The sequence below is a fragment of the Oryx dammah genome, unplaced genomic scaffold, assembly GCF_014754425.2.
Source record: "Oryx dammah isolate SB20612 unplaced genomic scaffold, SCBI_Odam_1.1 HiC_scaffold_4, whole genome shotgun sequence".
Classification (NCBI taxonomy): domain Eukaryota; kingdom Metazoa; phylum Chordata; class Mammalia; order Artiodactyla; family Bovidae; genus Oryx; species Oryx dammah.
In genome coordinates, this window is record NW_024070188.1 from 11,826,007 (window position 1) to 11,830,862 (window position 4,856).

Genomic DNA, 4,856 nt, shown 5'->3' on the forward strand with positions numbered 1-4,856 from the left:
CCCTTTGTTGGTAGGCAGATTCTGAACCACCAGGGACATCCAGCATTTTAAATATTATCTAAATCTATTTTAAATGAAGCAGAACCACATTAAAAATTTCATTTTTGAAGTATTTACTTGTAATTATCACTGACCTGCAAATTTAATTATTCTGCCTCAATTATATTTCCTAGATGTTTACTTAATGCACGGATTACAAACACTCAGATTTTTAAAAGATATGTTATATATAATTACTTTGGATGACGTGCAGAGATTATATCTACTGGTAGGAAATGGAACCAGCTATCAGTCATGTCTCCTATAGGAGATGTTTCCAAAATTGTCTCAGCCCCAGATTGTAAGTTATTTGAACAGTGGTTTCACTTGCTAAAATTTTAATTAGTATGTCTGGGGCTTAGACATTTACATTTTGGTAGACATTTACATATTCTGAAAATGATTCTTATAACTGATGAAGTTTTGAATTATAATTTTAGAGAATTGCCACTATTTTCACTCAGGTTTATTGTTTTTCTTGCAAGACTTTTGCAGATTGTTTGCCTCTTGCATGGGTCTGTCTTGCTTATTGTGCATGGAAAACATGACCTATGAAAACAGAGCAATTCATTTATTCAGCAAAAATTGTTTTAATATAAAAGCACTGTTGTAGGCAACCAGAATCTGAAAAAGATGCTACTCTAGCCTTTTCCTGACTCTATCTTCTTTATGGAAACCAGCAGCTTATTAAGATAAAAAACATTTAAGTTATTAACTATCATGAAGAAACTGTAATTCTCCAATTAAATAAGGGTTCTTGAACATATATTTAGGAAATTGAATCAGGTGTATCAAGTAATGCCACCATGGGTAAGAACTAATTCCTGCTATCTAAGGGCTTGCAAGAGTGTGTGCTAAGTTGCTTCAGTTTTATTTGACTCTTTGTGACTCTATGGATTGTGGCCCACTGGGCTCCTTTGTCCATGGGATTCTCCAGGAAAGAATACTGGAATGGATTGCCATGCCCTCCTCCAGGGAATCTTCCTGAACCCAGGGATCAAACCCATATCTCTTATGTCTCCTGCATTGACAAGCAGCTTCTTTATCACTAGCGCTGCCCGGGGAAGCCCCATCTAATGGCTTACTATAAAGCAAACATCTGTATAAGACATAGGGAGATAAGATAAGAAAACAAAAGAGTATAATTAAAAACTAACTTTCATAACAATGACACAAGATTTTCAGAAAAGAGAATTCACAACCAAAGGATTAAGAAAAGCTGCATGAGGAAAATGTCATTAAGGGTAGGCAATGAATGCTGAGTAGAAAATTTCTAGATAGAAAAAGAAAAGGATAGTGTTCCATTGCAGACACAAAGAGCTTAAGCAATTATTCCTCGACTGGAAAACACGGGGCATATTTGGGAAACATTACACAGTTTAGCTTGGTTTACGGCTGTGGTAGAAGAACAGCATAGGATGAGTGGGATGTCAATGAATCAAGTCATCATGTGTTAGACAGGCATTGGAATTCCCAGAATATTAACGCAGAGCTGGTGGTAAAGAGAAAGATGAAGAAGAGGAAGCAACCTGGATGGTGATAGGCGTCTGAAACAAGGAAAGTGTATCACATATCAGAGTCTGATCGCATGTACTTGGAAGTAGCTGGAAGCTTTTTTGGAAGTGGCAATAAAAGGCAGAGGGAATATCTACCTCATTCCTGCGGGTGGAAGAAAATGCAAGGAATGTGGAGAAATATGCAAGGTAGACTGAATCGGATGATAAAGAGGATTGGAATAGAAGAGGTTGAGAATTGGGTTCACTGATGATGACAAACCATGAATTCTGGGGGGCACAGTGCTTAGAGTGGAGAGTGTTGACAAGACGTGGAAGCTTGAGTTAGACTTAAAGGATATAAAGATCCAAATTGGGAGATAACTCTAGTTGATGTAGAGGGAGGCTGGTCTGCCAGTGGCGACTGAGTTAAACCAGAATTCAGGACATTGTGACATTCAACCTGGTCATGTCATAGGGGATATAGATAATTAGTTATATTATCTATTTAATGCTCACAAGAATCTTATTAGCTCCATATTTTCAGTATAAATATACAGATGAAGAAAGTTAAAAACAAGGTAATAACTGGTATAAGGCCTTGTAGAAGAAGAGAAGTCTTATTTGAAAGAAGTAGAGTCTTTATTTGAAAGTGGATTTTCTGATTCAGAAGCTTTTCCTTGCCTCTTTCTTCCCCTTCTCCCCCTCTCTCTTTCTTCAAATCATGATCCTTCCAAAGGAGATCAAGAAAGTACCATGATGAAGGAAAGGAATAGAAATGAGATGATGTAGTCTTTTAAAAAACAAAGGAGTTTGTTTCAGGAAGAAGTTGATCAATAGATTAAAATGTTTCAGCCAAATCAAGAATAATGAAGAGAGACATGAATGAAGACAAAGGAAAAATCTCCCCCCAACACACTTTTTTCTTTTTTCCAGGTAAGATGGCACCGTTCAAGAATATTGAGCAAAAAATATTATTCTGACTGCTGTTTTGAGAAAGTACTGTAGGGAAGCAAGTGTAAAAAGAGAAACCCTTTGGGAAGATTTTGCAATAATCAAAGAGAGATAATGTTGATTTAGGGCAGCTGTAGGAGTGAGGGTGGTGATAATTGTTCAGATTCTGGATCTACTTAGAAGGTACAGCCAACAAGATTTTCAGAAAGATTGAGTGTGGGATATAAGAAAAGAGGAGGGTTAAGAAAGAAAGTTTTTATCTTGAGCAATTGGAAGGATGGAGTTGTTATCAACACAGATAATGAAGAGTGTTGGAGAAGCAGAGTTTGGGGAGGAATATCAGGGGTTCATTTCAGATATATATGTTCAGGAAGTTATTTGGACATCTAAGTAGAAATTGCAAGTAGGCAGTTGAATATATATCTATGGATGAGTAATTCAGAGAAGAGGCATGGACAGAAATATAAATATGTGAGCTGTCTGTATAAATAGTAAAAGATGAGGAAAAGAAAGTGAAAGTGAAGTCGCTCAGTCATGTCTGACTCTTTGCCACCCATGGACTGTAGCCTACCAGGCTCCTCAGTCCATGGAATTTCCCAGGCAAGAGTACTGGAGTGGGTTGCCATTTCCTCCTCCAGGGGATCTTCCCAACCCAGGGATCCAACCAGGCAGACGCTTTACCCTCTGAGCCACCAGGGAAGCCCCAGAAGATGAGCGTTATTTCTCCCTTTTTTGGTGCTCTTCCCCAAGAACAATACTTCCTAATGTAAAGATGTGGCCTCTATCAAATCCTCTTTATCAAGAACTGATTTTAGACTGAGTGAGATCAGTGGCAAGATAGGAACTAGTTTCTCTCCCCAGTTTTGCAGTTATGTGATATGTTCAACAAAAAGTAGTTTGAAAGTTCTTTTGAAAGACAGAGTATACATTCTAAATGAAGAAGAAGCAGGCACTTGGTGATTAAGATACTTTAAGGGGTGGCACGTAAAAATTTCTCATCAATAAACAGAAGCCCAAAGATTTTTAGTCATTGGTTTACTGATTCATTCATGTACTTACAAAAAAAATACTTGTCAAGCACCTTCTGTGTGGAGTGAAACTTATAGAATTTGATGAATGATTTATGTGAAACGTGAGGTACAAGAAAGATTCTTGTGAGACTCTTGTGAGGTGAATGGTTGTGCCATTAACCAAGACAGAAATAGCTGAGAGGAGAAACAACTGAATTTGCATGGAAATTAGAGAGTTCATTTATATACATCTTAAAATCAAGGAAGTTACATATGCCAATGTTTGTTTATTGGGCAAATTTTGGAGTGTGTTCACAGCTCGGAGAGAAATGAGGATATGAGGGGTTCCATGCCAGAATCCCTTGAACAGTTTCCTCCTAGCTCATTGCTAGACTAGATTTTCTTATCCTTTAGATCTCAACTTAATTGTGACTACCTTATGACCTTTCTCCTCCTATGTTATTCTCTTACTTTTTGTCCTTTTTTTTTTTTCCCCCTCCTGGTATTATGTATGGTTCTTTGATTACATTTTGTAAGCATTTGCATATTAAATAAATGTCTTCAGTACTTGATGTTAAGTTGCAAGATGGCAATGACTGTTTTGTTCCAACTAAATAATACAACTTTCTGGGCTATATAAGCAATCAACAAATATATGCACAATAAATGAATAAGATATATATTTGGGAGTCCTGGGCTATATAAGCAATCAACAAATATATGCACAATAAATGAATAAGATATATATTTGGGAGTTCTTGGCATACTGATGACAAATGAAGCCTAAGATAGTATTGAACTTTCTAAGGATGGCAAAGAAGAGGACCAATAAAATACTCTGGGAAAGTTCTAACATTAGAGTCAGAAAAGAGTAGTCATTATAGATTTTTGAGGCCAGAAAGATAGCAATGCCCTGAAACCAAATGAAGAAAGTATTTCAAGAACAGCGCCTCTTATTGTCATTCAAAGGAAAGCAAAAGTCACACTCCAATTCTTGCTCTTTATTTTGTAAAAAACAAAATATTGAAAAGTCCCACAAATCAAACAAAATTAGTTTCTTATAATTCATTATTTTTGTCTTCTTCTCTATGATCGACTTTATTTATGAACTGAAGATATTGAGTATATTTTCTTATATATATATTTCTAACTTTGCTTTTGGGATTATCATTTATTGTAGTTCAAAATATTAATAGCTGTTTTAAAAAAAATTTTATTTATTCATTTGGCTGTACTTGGTCTTAGTTAGAGCATGTGGGATCTTTAGTTGTAGCATATGGGATCCAGTTCCCTGACCGGGGGTCGAACCCGGGCCCCCTGCATTGGGAGTGCAAAGTCTTAGTCCCTGGACCACCAGGGA

At 36.6% G+C, this 4,856-nt stretch overlaps 1 non-coding gene across 1 annotated transcript; it reads right to left on the minus strand.

The window, feature by feature from the left end:
* Positions 1-4,783: 4,783 nt before the first annotated feature.
* Positions 4,784-4,856, minus strand: TRNAG-CCC. Its single transcript has one exon. It is a non-coding gene; the product is annotated as a tRNA-Gly (tRNA).